We start from the raw sequence: 19,326 nt of genomic DNA, 5'->3' as shown, positions 1-19,326 counted from the left end.
ATTACATTTGGAAAAGAAACAAAAGAATTTTCCAAATTCCTTCAAAATAATAATAACCAAGACTAAAATCTTAGGTTACAGAATTTCTTCTGTAAGTGTAGAGAAGAAATTCCTTCTGCCAATAGTGGTTATGAAGTTTTCTATTTAAGAGTAGTAACAATGTATGGTAAAGGAAGATGCTTATGCACACCTTTTCATGTTTGGACCTCAAGTTCTCTACTTGGGAAATGACCAATGTTTTATAAATATTCAGTGAGGGATGGGTAGCTCAAGAATGTAAGGACTTGTCTCATGCTTCTCTTGGGACACTAGAAAGAGTCTGTAAGTTTCTGGGGATATCCATAAAAGCAGCGACTTTTAAGATGGTACAGACTCATTGATAGGAGGTATCCAAACAGGTGGTCCTGGAACAGAGATCCTGGTTATCCAAAGTTATTATACAGTAATCCAAGGAATTCCTGTCTGCCTTGAGGACAGAGGTATAAAGGAAGGAATGTAGTTTGGGATGAGAAGCTGTTGAAGGTTTGGGTTTGAGGACAAGGAATAAATGATCAGGACCACTGCAGTGGGTAGTAGCCATAATATTTAACTTCCCAAAAGAGCCAGGTAGAACCATTTGCAACTCATAAGTCACTGGTTCAATTTTCACTCAGGCAAACTACTCAAATTTTGTAAACTGTGTAGTTCCTGAAGAGCCCTGTGACTATGAGCATCCCTTTTCCTGTAAATCCCCAAAGTTATTTAAACCCATACTTCCTCCATCATATAGTCAGATACCATTTTATAAAGGAGCAGGAGAAGGGAGGGGAAATCTGAGAGAATATCTTTCCCAGACACGAGAATATAAATAACAACCATTTAATACTTATTTTTATAGCCCCTGAATTATCCATCACAAAGTTTGACAGATAGCCATTGCTTAATTTGAATTGACCTTTAAGGGCAAAATTGGTCAGTGATACAACACGATAGTTTATCTTGGGTATGGCTACTAATGTCAGGATTAGGGACTGCCCATGCGATGTGTAGGTGTTAATTATCCTGGAATTGCCAGTTAAGGGCAAGTTAAAAATGAGATGACCTCAGAGGGAGTCAGATTTATTTTATTATATACTGATATTGAAGTGTAGGCCTGGATGTTCTACAAAAATCTCTAAATTTTAATGCTGTCTTTCAAAGTCTAGTTAAAGTGCTTTGAAGCTTCACTGGACCACATAAACCTTATTTTCACTATTCATTTAACAGTTGTATAATATCTAATTACACCTTTTGAACGAGTATTGTATTCCAATTTAACACATAATTATTAATTGATTTTTCATTTGACTGAGCATTTCCTTCTAACCTAAATTATAAACTCTTTGAGGACAAAAAGTTGGCATCTCTTTGTATCCCTCTAAGGTCTTCTTAAAGTTTAAATTTCAAAATATTCGTTGATTAATAAATAGCTTAATTTATGTCCCAGTGTGAGGGACATATCTAACTTCACAGTTATTCTGAAATAATGTCCTAGAAAAAAGCAGGTCTTAATTTTATTTTGAATTTTATGAAAAGCAACAACCAGGAATTGCCTGAAATTTAGCAAATTACAAACGAAAAATATTTTTTTAATGAAAGAAAACAGCACAAATGCAGTTTTGAAATATGAAAAACATAAAAATATTGTAATTTCAGTATTTCTGAAGAATATCGTTTTGCGATTAATCCAAATATTTAGAATTTCAGTGAAGGGATGCCAACATAATACCCTATTACAGATTACAAAAAAACAATATTAGTGACATGTTCTATCTTTGAAATTTCAGCCAAATCGATCATCTTCTGACTGGAATATAGAAATAGACAGAAGCTGAGTTAATTAAGAGACTCAGTTCAGTGCCAATACACCTCATGAGTCTTGTTGTGTAGAGAGGACGGAGGAGACAGACAGAGAAATTAAGACTATGATTTAGATAAAAGGGAATAAGAAAATAGAAACTTTCACCTATAAATCCCCGGTTTATAATGTCACTGAGCAAATCTGAAGATCAAGGACTTGCTTTGAATTCAGCTTGAGTTCTAAACTTGACAGCATATTAATAACTTCTAAATGGCTGAGAAAACAATCACCTGATGTGATTTTTGTTGGCACTTTATGGATTAGTTCAGTAATTATTGAGGTGGCATGGTGAAATTACTAATTGAATATGGCATTTCTTATAAAATGCTATTAAAAATATTGCAGTGCCTACTGCCAGGTGAGTTGACTGTGTCTTTTCTGCTATGTTAAATGATAAATTTAAAGGTAATACAAAATAACTTTGCCAATGAATTCAAAATTCTCAGGGTGGAATCATTTCACTGACAAATAAAATTTAAAAAGGCATTGTAATTTACTCATTTGGGAGTTCTCTATACTTTTAAATACAAGTCAGTACTGAAAACATATATTATAATAAAAAAAAAAATCCTATGAATAAATATGACAGAAAATGTGTTTAATTTGAAAGAGAGCAAATGTATCCCTGTGCAAAAGGATCTCTTTTATTACCTGCTAATTTGCTTAAATTGCATTATTAGAGCCATTCATTTGGATTGGGATATGGGTTCCAGAAAACTGCACTGAAAAGACAACTATGTTTTCTTAAACTATGTGTCCTGTACTCTTACATAAGCATGAAAAATTTTTTGGTGAAATATAATCGATTTACAATACTATGTTAACTTTAGATGTACAACATAGTAATTCAATATTTTTATAGATTATTCTCCATTTAAAGTTATTACAAAATAGGTGAGAGATCAAGGTGGTGGCAGAGTAGGAAGCAGAGTTCAACTCCCTCCACAGAAACATTTAAAATACATCTACAGGTGGAATGATTTACACAGAACAGCTACTGACAGAAGACCTCATATGTCCAAAAAGATAAAAAAACCTCCATGGTAGGACAAAAGGAAAAGAAATCAGGATGGGGCCTATGCCCCAAAGAGGGAGCTGTGAAGGAGGAAATGTTCCCTGCACCTTTGGAAGATTCATCACCAGTGGAGAAATTAGACTGGACAGAGGGGGGAGTTTTGGAGTGTAAAAGGGGAGAGCAGCAAACAGTTTGTGGAAGGCAAAAATGGAGAGTAACCTGCACAGCGGGTTGGAACATTTACCCTGCTCTCCCCAACCTGAGATATTCCCCTGTTGGCAAAGGTAGGGTTCAGGTGCTGAAGCCCAGACTCTGAAGCTCAGTTCCAGGGAGAGGACAAAGATTTTGTGCAGAAGCAGCCTGAAGAGGTCAGGCTGTGGTAACTGAGGGTGTACTAAGAAGAAGCCTGGGACCACCAGAGACACAAGGCACCATTATTAGGAGAGGCACCAGGAGAGGGGCAGGACCACCATAATAGCTTCGTTCCCTGTGCACACCCCCAGGCAACAGGACTCTGCCTACAGAAGCTCAGGGGATGGACACCAATCGCTGCCACCATCTTGGGCTCCAGAAGTGGGCACTGCCTGACTCTTCCATGCCTACGGGCATACTGCAGGACCTGGCCCTGCTGACCTGGAAGGGTGCTGACAGCTCCTGAAATTAGAAATTCCACCAGTGGGTCACAGGACCCACCCCTGCTGACCCAGAAAGCCTTGGAAGGATTCAACCACTGGGAATTCTGACAGCAGGCCCCAGGACCTGCTCTTGCTGTTCATGAAGGGTGCAGATAACCTCCATGATTGAGAAATCTGTCAGTAGGTGTTGGAACCCACCCTGCTGTCACACTGAAAGCTCTTGCTACTGGGAAATCTGCCAGTGGGTGACAGGTTCTACCCTGCTGTTCTGGGAGGGTGAAGATAACTCTCCCCACTAGGAAATCTGTCAGCAGGTGCCAGGAGCTGCCCTGCTGTCCCAGGAGGGTACAGATACCTCCTCCCAACTAGGAAATTCACCCAGAGGAGGGGTGAAACCACAGCTGAGCCACGGGGGCTATGTGACTAAGGAAAAAGAACTGAGATGTTTCCTCATGGCTACATGAACTGAGGAGTTACACCTTGGCTGACAGCTTTCTAAGTTCAGTGCCTGTGAAATATCTGAAAAGACAAGTGCTCTTGCAGCTGGGATGGGTCTGGCTTTAACAGCTGTGGGCTCTTTGGGCATGTACTGTGGGGGTAGGGATGGATTACAGTTTGAGCTGCCTCCATAGCTCCCACAGAAGGTCCAGATGCACAACTACTGCAGTCCTGGGACCTGACCACAGTGGACCTTCACCAGTGGCCAGGTGAAAACAATACCTGAGTGTCACCAGAACCAGTTTCTGGCATACTCACAGTTAAGGTGGTACCAAGAGCAGGACCAACAACAGTATACTTTTTGAGCTGGCACAAAGGTGAAAAGAAACATGAAAGAGCACATTCAGAGGTGAACAGCTAAAGAGGAGGAATACTCAGTGGCTTCTGTTCCCATGGGAATGCTCCAATCCCTCCTATCTCACACTGCAGATCAGAATCACAGCTAAGAAGCAGATCTGGGGTTCTCTATTCCAACAACTAGGGAACTAAACCTCCTCCTGACAGGGCAGTGAAAACCACAGAGCAAAGAAACACCACTCAATACCTAGGGCAGGCGCAGATCACCAATCAAACCCCCTATCAAGATGATAATGGCACAAGCCTCTGGACCAAACTTACCCACCAGGGGGCAGACACCAGAAGCAAGAGGAACTACAATCCTGCAGCCTGCACAAAGGACACCACAAACACAGTAAGTTTGACACAATGAGAAAAAAAAGAAATTTGTTACAGAAGAAGGAGCAAGGGAAAATCCCACAAGAGCTAAATGAAGAGGAGATAGGCAATCTACCTGAAAAAGAATTCAGAGTAATGATAGTAAAGATGATCCAAATCTCAGAAAAAGAATGGAGGCACAAATCAAGAAGATACAAGAAAATTTAACAAAGACCTATAAAAACTAAAGAACAAACAGAGATGAACAAGGCAATAACTGAAATGAAAAATACACTAGAAGGAATAAATAGCAAAAATACTGAGGCAGAAGAAGGGATAAGTGACCTGGAAGACAGAATGGTGGAAATATTTGCTGCAGAACAGAATAAAGAAAAAAGAATGAAAAGAAATGAGGACAGTCTCAGAGATTTCTAGAACAGTGTTAGACACACCAACATTTGAATTATAGGGCTCCAGAAAAAGAAGAAAAAGAGAAAGGGCTTGAGAAAATATTTGAAGAGATCATGGTAGAAAACTTCCCTAACATGGGAAAGGAAATAGTCACCCATGTCCAGGAAGCACAGAGTCCTATTAAGAATAAACAAAACAAGGAAGATGCTGAGACACATATTAATCAAACTAAAAAAAAATAAGTACAAGGAAAAAATATTTAAAAGCAACAAGGGAAAAGCAACAAATAACATACAAAGGAATCCCCATAAGGCTATCAGCTGATTTTTCAGCAGAGACTCTGAAGGCCAGAAGGGAGTGGTAGGATATATTTAAAGTGATGAAAGGGAAAAACCTACAACCAAGAATACTCTACCCATCAAGGTTCTCACTGAGATTCAGCTGAGAAGGAAAAGCTTAAGAGACAAGAAAAAGCTAAGAGAATTCACCACCAGCAAACCAGCTTTACAACAAATACTAAAAGAACTTATCTAGGCAAAAAAGATGACAGAAGAGAACAAAAGAGGAAGGGAAGAAAAAAGACCAACAAAAACAAACTGAAAACAATTAAGAAAATGGCAATAGAAACATACATGTAGATAACTAGCTTAAATGTAAATGGATTAAATACTTCAAACAAAAGAGACTGGCTGAATGGATACAAAAACAAGACCCATATATAATATATGCTGCCTACAAGAGACCCACTTCAAACCTAGGGACACCTTCAGACTGAAAGTGAGGGGATGGAAAAAGACTTTCCCTGCAAATTGAAATCAAGCTAAAGCTGGAGTAGCAATAGTCATATCAGAAAATATAGACTCTAAAATGAAGACTGTTACAAGTGACAAGGAAGGACAATACATAATGATGAAGGGATCAATCCAAGAAGAAGATATAACGAATGTAAATATATATGCACCCAACATAGGAGCACCTCAATATATAAGAGAAATGCTAATACCCATAAAAAGGGAAATCAAGAGTAACACATTAATAGTGGAGGACTTTAACATCTCACTTACAACAGACAGGAAATTAATAAGGAAGCACAAGCCTTAAATGACACATTAGACCAGAAAGATTAATTAATCTTTATAGGAGAGTCCATCTGAAAGCAGCAGAATGCACTTTCTTCTCAAGTGCGCATGGAACATTCTCCAAGATAGATCACATCTTGGGTCACAAATCAAGCCTCAGTAAATTTAAGAAAATTTAAATCATATCAAGCATCTTATCCAACCACAATGCTATGGTATTAGAAATCAGTTATGAGAAAAAAATGTAAAAAACCACAAACACCTGGAGGCTAAACAATATGTTACTAAATAACCAATGGACCACTAAAAAATCAAAGAGGAAATCAAAAAATACGTGGAAACAAATGACAACAAAAACATGACAACCCAAAACCTATGGGATGCAGCAAATGCAGTTCTAAGAGGGAAGATTATAGCAATACAATCTTACCTCAAGAAAAGAGAAAAATCTAAAATAAACAACATAACCTTACATCTAAAGCAACTAAAGAAACAAGAATAAACAAAAAACAAAATTAGTAGAAGGAAAGAAATCACAAAGATCAGAGCAGAAATGAATGAAATAAAGAAAAGAATAGAAAAGATTAATGAAAATAAAAGTCAGTGCTTTGAAAAGATAAACAAAATTGATAAACCTTTAACCAGACTCATCAAGAAAAAAAGGGAGATGACTCAAATCAATAAAATTAGAAATGAAAAAGGAGAAGTTACAGGTGACATCACAGAAATACAAAGGAGCATGAGAGACTACTCCAAGAAACTATATGCCAAAAAAATGGACAACCTGGAAGAAATGGACAAATTCTTAGAAAGATAAAATATTCCAAGACTGAACCAGGAAGAAACAGAAAATATAAACAGACTAAGCACAAGTAATGAAATTGAAACTGATTTAAAAACTTCCAACCAACAAAAGTCAAGGACCAGATGGCTTCACCAGTGAATTCTAGCAAACATTTAGAGAAGAGCTAACACCTATCCTTCTGAAAGTCTTCCAAAAGATTGGAGAGAAAGGAACACTCCCAAGCACATTCTACAAGGCCACTATCACCCTGACACCAAAACCAGACAAAGATATCCCCCAAAAGAAAACTACAGGACAATATCACCAATGAACATAGATGCAAAAATCCTCAGGAGAATACTAGCAAACAAATCCAACAACTCATTAAAAGGATCATACACCATGATCAAGTGGGTTTTATCCCAGGGATGCAAGGATTTTTCTTTATACGCAAATCAATCAATGGAATACATCAATTAATAAATTGAATAATAAAACTGTATGATCATCTCAATTGATGCAAAAAAAATGGTTTTGATAAAATTCAACACCCATTTACAATAAAAACTCTCCAGAAACTGGGCATTGAGGAAACTTATCTTAAGATAATAAAGGCCATGATATGACAAACCCACAGCAAACATCATTCTTAATGGTGAAAAACAAAGAATTTTCTCTAAGATCAGGAACAAAACAAGGATGTCCACTCTCACCACTACTATTCAACATAATTTTGGAAGACCTAGCCACAGAAATCTGAAAAGAAAAAGAATAAAAGGAATCCAAATTGTAAAAGAAGAATTAAAACAGTCACTGTTTCCAGATCACATGACACTATACATAGAAAATCCTGTAGATGCTACCAGAAAACTACTAAGACTCCTCAATGAATTTGCTAAAGTTTCAGGATACAAAATTAATACACAGAAATCTCTTGCATTCCTATGCACCAATAATGAAAGATCAGAGAGAGAAATTAAGGCAACAATCCTACTTCCCATCTCAACAAAAAGAATAGAATACTTAGGAATGAACCTATTTAAGGAGGCAAAGACCTGTACTCTGAAAACTATAAGGTACTGGTGAAAGAAATCAAAGATGACAAAAGCAGATGGGGAGATATACCATGTTCTTGGTTCGGAAGAATCAATATTGTGAAAATGAGTATAATACTCAAAGTAACCAACAAATTCAATGCAATCCCTATCAAATTATCAATGACATTTTTCATAGAATTAAAACAAACAAACAAAAAAAATTACAATTTGTATGGAAACACAAAACACCCCAAATAGCCAAAGCAATCTTGAGAAAGAAAAACGGAGCTGGAGGAATCAAGCTTCCTGAGTTCAAACTATACTACAAAGCTACAGTAATGAAAAGAGTATTGTACTGGGTCAAAAACAAATATGCATCAATGGGACAGGATAGAAAGCCCAGAGATAAACCCACACAACTATTATCATCTTATCTATGACAAAGGAGGCAAGAATATACAATGAAGAAAAGACAGTCTCTTCAATAAATGGTGCTGGGGGGGGGGGCTTCCCTGGTGGTGCAGTGGTTGAGAATCCGCCTGCCGATGCAGGGGAAATGGGTCCATGCCCCAGGCGGCGAAGATCCCACATGCCGTGTAGCGGCTGGGCCCATGAGCCATGGCTGCTGAGCCTGCGCATCCGGAGCCTGTGCTCCGCAACGGGAGAGGTCAAAACAGTGTGAGGCCTGAAAAAAAAATAAAATAAAAATAAAATAAATAAAATAAATGGTGCTGGGTAAACTGGACAGCACATGTAAAAAAAAAAAAAAAAAGGAAATTAGAACACTCCTTAATATGATACACAAAAATCAACTCAAAATGAATTAAAGACCTAAACATAACACCAGACACTATAAAACTCTTAGAGGAAAACATAGGCAGAACACTCTTTGACATAAATCACAGCAAGATCTTTTTGATCCACCTTCTAGAGTAATGAAAATAAAAACAAAAATAAACAAATGGAATATAATTAAACTTAAAAGTTTTTGCACAGTAAAGGAAACCATAAAGAAAAGACAACCCTCAGAATGGGAGAAAATACTTATAAACAATGCAACAGACAAGGGATTAATGTCCAAAATATACAAACTGCTCATACAGCTCAATATCAAAAAAACAAGTAACCTGATCAAAAATGTGCAGAAGATCTAAATAGACATTTCTCCAGAGAAAACATACAGATGGCTAAAAAGCACATGAAAAATTGCTCAACCTCACTAATTATTAGAGAAATGAAAATCAAAACTACAATGAGGCATTACCTCATACTGGTCAGAATAACCATCATCAAAAAATCTACAATCAGTCAGTGCTGGAGAAGGTGTGGAGAAAATGGAACCCTCCTACACTGTTAGTGGGAATGTAAATTGTTACAGCGACTATGGAAAACAGTGTGGATGTTCCTTAAGAAACAACAAACAGGAATACCATATTATCCAGCAATACTACTCCTGGACATATGTCTGGAGAAAACCATAATTCGAAAAGATACATGCACCTCAGTGTTCATTGCAGCACTATTTTAAAAAGCCAGGACATGGAAGCAACCTAAATGTCCATCAGTAGAGGAATGGATAAAGAAATTGTGGTATATACATACAATGGAATATTAGCCATAAAAAAGAACAAAATAATGCCACTTGCAGCAATATGGATGGTCCTAGAGGTTATAAAACTGAGTGAACTAAGTCAGACACAGAAAAATAAATATCTTATGACATTTCTTTTGGGGTTTTTTTTTTTTTTTTTTTTGGTGGTATGCAGGCCTCTCACTGCTGTGGCCTCTCCCGCTGCAGAGCACAGGCTCTGGACGCGCAGGGCCAGCGGCCATGGCTCATAGGCCCAGCTGCTCCGCGGCACGTGGAATCCTCCCCGATCGGGGCACGAACCCACGTCCCCTGCATCGGCAGGCGGACTCTCAACCACTGTGCCACCAGGGAAGCCCTCATATGACATTTCTTACATGTGGAATCTAAAAAACAAAAAAGGTATAAATGAACTTATTTACAAAACAGAAGTAGAGTTACGACATAGAAAGCCAACTTATAGTTACCAAGGAATAAGGGAGGGAGGGATAAATTGGGGGATTGGTAATGACATATACACACTAGTATATATAAAATAGATAACTAATATGAATTTGCTGTACTGCACAGGTAACTCTATTCAATACTCTGTAATGGCCTGTATGGAAAAAGAACCTAAAAAAATAAAGAAAAGAGTGGATACTTGTATATGTATAACTGAATCACTTTGCTGTACACCTGAAACTAATACATTGTAAATCAACTATACTCCAATAACAGGTTTTTTAAAAAAGTAAATTCAATGTAATTCTAGAGTTTTATTAGGAATCTCATTGAGATATCATTACAGGGAGTTTCAGAAAAGTTTTAAAATTTGTGGGAAATTATCATAAACTCCCCTGATACATGGCACATTCATTTAAATCAACTCAAATTATGGTTCATAATTTATATTTAACAGTTGTAGTTTTTTTTCAAGAAAGATAAAAGTTTGCAGGAAATTACTGCATTTATTCCAAAAATGGGTAATAAAATTGAGAGAAAATTACTTTTAAAAAATGTATGCTGCTTCCCTCATCATGCAGTGGTTAAGAATCTGCCGGCCAAAGCAGTGGATATGGGTTCAAACCCTGATCTGGGAAGATTCCACATGCCACGGAGCAACAAAGCCCATGCTCCACAACTACTGATCCTGTGCTCTAGAGCTCGTGAAACACAACCACTGAGGCTGCGTCCCACAACTACTGAAGCCTGCCCACCTAGAGCCCATGCTCCACAGCAAGAGAAGCCACTACAATGAGAAGCCTGCACACACCACAATGAAGAGTAACCCCTGCTTGCCACAACTAGAGAAAGCCCATGCACAGCAAAGAAGACCCAACACAGCCAAAAATAAATTAATTAAATAATTTTATAAATGTTTACCATTTTAAAAAGTATGAAATACTGAATATTTCTGATCAAAATCCTATTGTTTCTATTTTTTGTTAATTAGAATATTCTTGAACACAATATTATGAACTCACATGACATTTCCTCTCCCCTCATATTGTCTATAACATTAAAATCTCCATGTTGTCTAATCAAGTAAATGAAAACAAATAATTCTTTTGACCTACTTACCAAAAGTGTCACTTTCAGAGAGACAGAAAACCAAATTATCTTTTGAGTTTGTATTTGATCTGTACTTATGCACATTTGATAAGATTAACATTGGCTACCCAGTCAACCTTGTATAACCTGATATTACTCATCATTTTTTAAATTACCAGTAGGGATTTGTATAGAATAACTCCATCTAGGACGATTCTCTTTCTTTCAACTTTGAAATTTCTGCATATTATACATGTCTATAAACATCAGCTTTATTGGTAGAGAATGTCACTGACATCAGCCATCTTCCAATTGGAAGTTGATAAACTTCCAATTTTCTTTAAAAATTCAACTTAGAAAATCTCTCTTCTGGAAAATTCCCTTGTAATGTAATGTCCTCTCAACACATTTAATCACTTCCTCTCTTTATAGTCATTGTATTACACATGAATCCAATGTTGTAGTCATCATACTGTGTTATATTTTATAACTTTATACATCTGTATCTTGCCTAAGAACACTGTAAGGAAAAGTACTATGTCACTTTTCCCTATGTATCTCTCAAGTTTAACATATATTTTAGAAGAATACTGGACCTCACATTTTTCCACTAAGTAAGGGATCTCAGGATAAGAAATTGTAAATCAGAAGGTGCTTTGCTGATAAAAACAGAAAAGCTGGAGTCTCCTCAAGACAGACGTTTCTGTCATCCAGACTCATCCAAACTGGTGATCCAGAATCAGGCAATTTCTTTCTGAAGAGAGTTGCATAAACTGAGAGAATTACTCTATCTGGAAGGTCGTGATTTTCAAGACTTTTAGCAGATCACCCCCCCCCCCAATCTAACAAATTATTATTATCTCTAGAATATATTTACAAGTTAACTTATGCATTTGTAGAGGTTCATTTTTGTACGTTTCATTCTTTTTCTTTACATATAGCCATTGTATTAGTTTAAGAAATTCTGCTATCTAGATTAAACTAAGAAATACTTCAGTCTTCAGACTGAATTTCAAAATCAACTTTTTCTTAATGGAAGCTTGTTATCAAGGATAAACCTGGTATAAACTATCTGTTTATACTGTGATTTTTTTCCCCTGATTTGTAGAGTAATGTTCATCTTAGGATGTTGCAAAAGACATAAAAATTTAAAGACTCAGAAAAAAATAAACAGCTGTGGTCTCATCACTTGGACCAACTCTTTTGGCACTTTGACAATCTTTAATTCCCATCTCTTTTTTCTTATGCACCTTATTTTTATTTGTGATCTATCAAATTATTCTTTTTTTTAAAAATTAACAGTATAACATAAACACTTGTTCATCATTAATGACCTTCATAAATATAATTTCAAAGACTTCATAATATTGACTTGAATTGATATATAATAATTTATCTATCCATTAAACATTTGGATGATTTTTTCCAATATTTTTTTTCACAGATAAAACAGAAAAGCATTTCTGCACATAAGTTATATTGACTTCTGATTCTTTATCTACTATAAAAGAAAATGGGGATCATGAAAGGAGAATAAATAATTGAATAATTAAGAAACCTCTACTGGTTATATTCTCTCTTATGATATATTTTTCTCATCATAAAATCACCAGTATTGAATATTAAATTTAAAAGATGTACCAATTTTATGACTATGAAAGCAACTTTATAAGTTTTACTTACACTTTTATCACTAGTGAAATGAAACACTTTTATGTATGTATTTTTATATACTCTTGTGTTAATTATGTATATGTGCTATTGGGGTAATATGGTTTTCTTATATATAGGTTCTTTACATATTTCAGTTTCCTGTCCTAGAGTTTACAAATAGTTACCCCAGAGAAACTAGTTCTTAAAATAATTGCTTTATACATGATTAATTGATCTCATCTATATTATGCTCCTGATATGGAAGAGGTTCATCTTCCAAAATTCATGCAACAGTATTTCCTGAACATGTTTCCAAAATGGAATAGCATTTTTGGGAAATAGATTATAGTATTCTAAGAACTAATTATAATAGACTCAATAAATATTTTATTGATTTATTGAAACATGTAAATGATTCTCTTCACAATTTAAAGAAATTATATGCCTTCATCACAATCAGACTCTAAAACTGTCTTACATATATTGAATTAAAAAGTACCAAATTACTGCAGTATAGTTTCCTACAAACAACCTAAGTTTATAAATTACATTTTCCAATAAATTGAATTAGACTAATACCTATAAAGTAAGACATGAATAATAAGAGCAAGGTATTAGAATGACATAAATATACTTTAGTTTACTATTAGTGGGTGACAATTTTATTTTTTTATTTTATTTTTTATTGAGTAGAGTTGATGTACAATATTATCTTAGTTTCAGGTACAATAGAATGATTAAATATTTTATAGATTACACTCCATTTAAAGTTACTACAAAACAATGGTTATATTTCCCTGTTCTGTATAATATATCCTTGTAGCTTATCTATTTTATACAGAGTACTTTGTACCTCTTAATCCCATACCTCTATCTTGCCCCTCCCCTATTTCCTCTCCCCACTGGTAACCACTGGTCTGTGAGTCTCTTTTTGTACTGTTTTATATCTGGGCCTTCTGTTCTGTTCCATTGATTTATGTGGCTGTTTTTGAACCAGTACCATGCTGTTTTTATTACTGTAGCTTTGTAGTATAGTCTGAAGTCAGGGAGCAGAATACCTCCAGCTTATTAATTTTTTTCAATATTGCTTTGGCAATTCAGAGTCTTTTGAGGTTCCATATAAATTTTAAGGTTATTTGTTCTCATTAAGTGAAAAAAATCATGGTATTTTTGAGGCACTGCATTATATCTGTAGATTACTTTGGGTAGTATGGAAGTCTTAACAATATTAATTCTTCCAATCCAAGAACATGGGATATCTTTTCAATTCCTCATATCATTTTCAAATTTCTTCATCAATGTTTTATAGTTTTCAGAGTAGCATGTGACACCTTTAGCACATAGCCCATGCATACAGAATGTATAGACTATGCTTTTTCTAACCCTATACATAAATAGATTTTTAAATAATGAGTTTGGAAGTATTGGAGTTTGGAGTTCTTCAATTATTTGAAAGAGATTGAGGATAATTGATATTAATTCTTCTTTAAATTTTTGATAGAATTTACCTATAAAATCATCTTGTCCTGGAATTTTTTGGGGGGAAGTTTCTGATTACCGACTTAATTTCCTTGATCATTTTTGGTCTGTTTAAATTTCCTATTACTTCATGATTCAGTCTTGGTGAGTTGTATGTTTTTAGGAATTTATTTCTTCTAAGTTATCTAATTTGTTGGCATATAATTGATCATAACAGTCTTCCATGATCCTTTGTATTTCTGTGGCATCAGTAATGTCTCCTCACATGTTCATAATTTTATTAATTTGAGAAATCTCCCTTTTTCTTAATTTAGCTAAAAGTTTGTCAGTTTTGTTTATCTTTTTAAAAAAAACCAACTCAGTTTTGTTGATCTTTTCCATTGTCTTTCTTTGTTTCTATTTCTCTTACTTCAGCACTAATATTTATTAATTTCTTCCTCTGCAAACTTTAGGCTTAGGGCTTCCCTGGTGGTGCAGTGGTTGAGAGTCCACCTGCCTATGCAGGGGATACAGGTTCGTGCCCCAGTCCGGGAAGATCCCACATGCTGTGGAGCAGCTGGGCCCATGAGCCATGGCCGCTGAGCCGACATGTCCGGAGCCTGTGCTCCACAATGGGAGAGGCCACAACAGTGAGAGGCCTGCGTACCACAAAAACAACAACAACAACAACAAAAAAAAAAAAGAAAAAAAACACCTTTAGGCTTAGTTTGTTCTTCCTTTTCTAGTTTCTTGAGGTATAAAGATGGGTTGTTTGAGATCTTTCTTTTTTCTTAATAAAGGCATTTATAAACTTCCTCCTACTTAGAACTGCTTTTGCTGAATCCCATAAGTTATGGTATGCTGTGTTTCCATTTCTGTACAATTCAATATTTTTAAATTTTCCTTTGTTTTCTTTTGGTGACACATTGGTTGTTCAGAAGTGTATTGGTTAATTTTCACATATTTGTTAATTTGCCAGCTTTCTTCCCATTATCAATTTTTAGTTTCATATCATTATGGTTGGAAAATCATATGCTTGATTTGATCATATCAATCATACGCTTGATACTATTTCAATCATCTTAAATGTGTTAATACTTGTTTTGTGATCTAGATCTATCCTGGAGAATGTGCACTTGAAAAAAATGTGTATTCTGCTCTTGCTGGATGGAATATTCTGTATATGTCAGTTAAACACAATTGGTCTAAAGTGTAGTTCTGGTCAATTATTTCCTATTGATTTTCTGTCTGAATGATCTTTTTTTGAGAGTGGAGTATTGAAACCCCCTTCTATTATTTCATTGTTGTCTATTTTTGTCTTCTGACATAGCTCATTTTACAAGACCAACATTATCCTGATAGTGAAACCAGGTAAGGATAATACAAGAAAAGAAAATTACAGGCCAATATCCCTGATGAACATATATGCAAATATCATCAATACAATACTAGCAAACTGAATTTAAAAGCACATTAAAAGGATTATACACCATAATAAGGTGGGATTCATCCCTGTGATGCAAGGATGGGTTAAAATATGCAAGTCAACCAATGTGATACACCACATTAACAAAATAAAGGATAAAAGTTATATGATCATCACAATAGATAAAGAAAAAGCATTTGACAAAATACAACATTGTTTCATGATTAAAAACCCTCAACAAATTGGGTATCGAAAAAATGTACCTCAATATAATAAAGGTCATATATGACAAGTTCACAGCTAATATCAAACTCAGCAGTGAAAAGTTAAAAGCTTTTCCTCTAAGATCAGGAACAAGACAAGGATGTCCACCCTCACCATTTCTATTGAAGATAGTACTGGAAGTCTGAGCCATAGCAGTCAGGCAAAAGAAAAAGGCATCCATCTTGGAAAGGAAGAAGTATTATATCTGTTTGCAGATTACAGATTTTATATACAGGAAATCCTAAAGACTGTACACATACAAATATAAAACAAAATAAACAAAAAAAAGTTGATACTACTAAATGAATTCAGTAAAGTTGTAACTTACAAAATCAACATACAAATATCAGTTGTTCCTATATATAAACAATGAGCTATCTGGAAGAGAAATTAAGAAGGCACCAATCAAAGTGGTGAAAGACCTTTACACTGAAAACCATAAGACAGTGATCAAAGAAATTAAAGAATATACACATAAATTGAAAGATGTCCCATTTTCTTATATTGGAAGAATTATCATTGTGAAAATGTATATAGAATCCAAAGTGATCTACAGATTCAATGCAATTCTTATCAAAATTCCAATGGCATTTTTCACAGAAATAGAAAAAAAAAAAAAAAAAAAACTATCCTAAAATGTGTATTGAACCACAAAAGACCCCATATAGCCAAAGCAATCTTGAGAAAAAAGAACAAAGCTAGAGGCCTCATACTTCCTGATTTTAAGATATATTACAAAGTTATAGTCATTGAAACAATGTGTTATTGGCATAAAAATAGAAACATAGACCAGTGGAGCAGAAGAGAGCCTAGATATAAACCAATGTGTATACAGACAATCTAATTTTGACAAGAATGCCAAGAACACACAATAGGAAAAGAATAATCTCTTCAACACATGGTGCTGGGAAAACTGGTGTTTTACATAGAAAATAATAAAATTAAACCCTATCTTACATTACTCACAAAAATTAACTTGAAGTGGATCAAGACTGAAATGTAATAAGCTGTAAAACTCCTAGTAGAGAACTTTGGGAAATAGCTCCTTGACTTCGGTCTTGGCAAAGATTTCTTGGATAAGACACAAAAAGTATAGGTAACAAAAGCTAAAGTAAACAAGTGGGACTACATCAAACTATAAATCTTCTGTACAGCAAAGGAGACAGTCAATACATTGAAAAGGCAACTTATAGAATGGGAGAAAATATATGCAAACCATATGTCTTGATAAGGGGTTAAAATACTAAATAGATAAGGAATGCATATAAGTCAATGGCAAAAATGCAAATAATCCAATTAAAAGATGAATAAAGTACCAAAATAGACATTTTTCCAAAGAAGACATGCAGTTAGCCAATAGGTATATGAAAAAGTGCTCAACATTATTAATCAGAAGGGATATGCAAACCAAAACCACAATAAATTGTCATATCTCACCTGTTAGGAGGGCTATTATCAAAAAGACAGAGATAGCTAATGTTGGCAAGGATGTGGAGAAAGGGAATCCTTATACACTGTTTGTGGAATATATATTGGTACAGCCATAAGGGAAAACAGTATAGCAGATCCTCAAAATATTAAAAATAGAAATACCATATGATCCAGCAATCCCAATCCCGGGTATATATCTGAAGAAAATGAAATCACGATCTCAAGATATCTCACACCCGTATTCACTGCAGCATTATGCACAGTAGCCAAAATATGGACTTAATTGTCCTTCAGTGGATGAATTCATAAAGAAAATGTGTTATATTTTTCAGCCATAAAATAGAAGGATATTCTGCCACTTGTGACAAAGTGGATGAACTTGAAAGGTGTTATGCTAAGTGAAATAACACAAGTAGAGAAAGAAAAATACTGTACCATAATCATTTACATGTGAGAAAAAAGCTGGTTTTGTAGAAATATAGTATGCTGGTTTCCAGGAGCTGGGTAGAAGGGGAAAATGAGGAGATACAGATCAAACAGTACAAAGTTTCAATTATAAGAAGAATAAACTCAGAGGATCTAATACACAAACACACAGCATGGAGATTATTAATAACACAGTATTGTATACTTAAAAGCTGCTGAGAGTAGATCTTAAGCATTCTCACCAAAAAAAGAAAAATATAGTGAACTAAATTGATAGATGTATTACTCTCTTAATCTTGGTAATCATACATTTTTATATATGAAAGGGAATATCTATATAATATCTATCAATTTAAATATAGTTAAGTGGTGAAATCATATGCATTAAAAGTATAAAATTATATTTGTCAATTATTCCTTGATAAAGTTGGGAAAATAAAGTATACCATAAATAGTAAATGCTTATATATGAACATTTAAAGTAATTATCTTAGGACTGGTTAAGTGGCTTATATTAGTGAGATAATCTCTCATGTTCATTCACAGAATCTCCTAGACCTTTAAAAGTATAAATCTTTATCATCAGCTGCTTCATTTCAGATGCCTTATTAAGCAGGGAAACATGAACTGGAGAAAATAGACATTCTAAACATTAATCTATTTCTACATCTAATTATACAAATATTTATTTCATTGAATCATTTTGTTTTGAAATGTCTGAAAATGAAATTCTAATCAAGAAGGTTGCCACTATCAACTTTTGAGTAACTAAATTGAAAAAAAGAATTTCACATTTCATGGGGAATCTGATCCTAATCATTCTTTAAAAAATTTTGAAATAAATCTTCTTTTGAAAAAGTTTAATAGCTTCCATGAAGTGACCTTAACATTAATGAAACTTTTCAAATTGGATTAATTCTCAGTATTTGTTTTATTTTATTTACAAATTAAAAATTCAACTCAATTTACTTACAAATGAGTTTTGGAATGAAATATGCATATATAGATATACCTAGCACTGTATAGGTATAAAATTTTAATTATGAATATAATAATTGTCCTATAAATCTTAAAATTTTAATGAGTAGATAGCTCAGAGAAAATTTCAAAGATATTAATAAAGATAAAGCCAGCATCAGGAAACCAAACCTCAAAATATGGGAACTTTCCTCCAATATTTTAATTCTACTAAATCATTCTGACAAAACCATTATCCATCCTATTTTCAAATATCTAAAATTACTGGAAGGCCAATACTTTTCAAGATAGGACATTTTTTCTTCAGATGGCTCTGCATATAGAAATGAAGATTTCTGTATTCAGTGACATTGTCTTCCTGAAGCATCTGGCACACTGATGTTTTCCTAGAACATAGTGGGGACATTCAATAAAATGTATCTTCCTCATGACAACCTATCCAAATCATTTGCTGCTTCTCTTCAAAAGTAATCACTTTTCTCAACTAAACTTCACTTAGTCTGCATCTGTTCCACTTTTGTTCCAATTTCTAGACTAATCACCATCTCAGTTGCTCTCTTATTAACACAGCAAACTT

The sequence above is a fragment of the Kogia breviceps genome, chromosome 7 (assembly GCF_026419965.1).
Source record: "Kogia breviceps isolate mKogBre1 chromosome 7, mKogBre1 haplotype 1, whole genome shotgun sequence".
Taxonomy (NCBI): Eukaryota; Metazoa; Chordata; class Mammalia; order Artiodactyla; family Physeteridae; genus Kogia; species Kogia breviceps.
Note: the sequence above shows the minus strand (reverse complement) of the source record.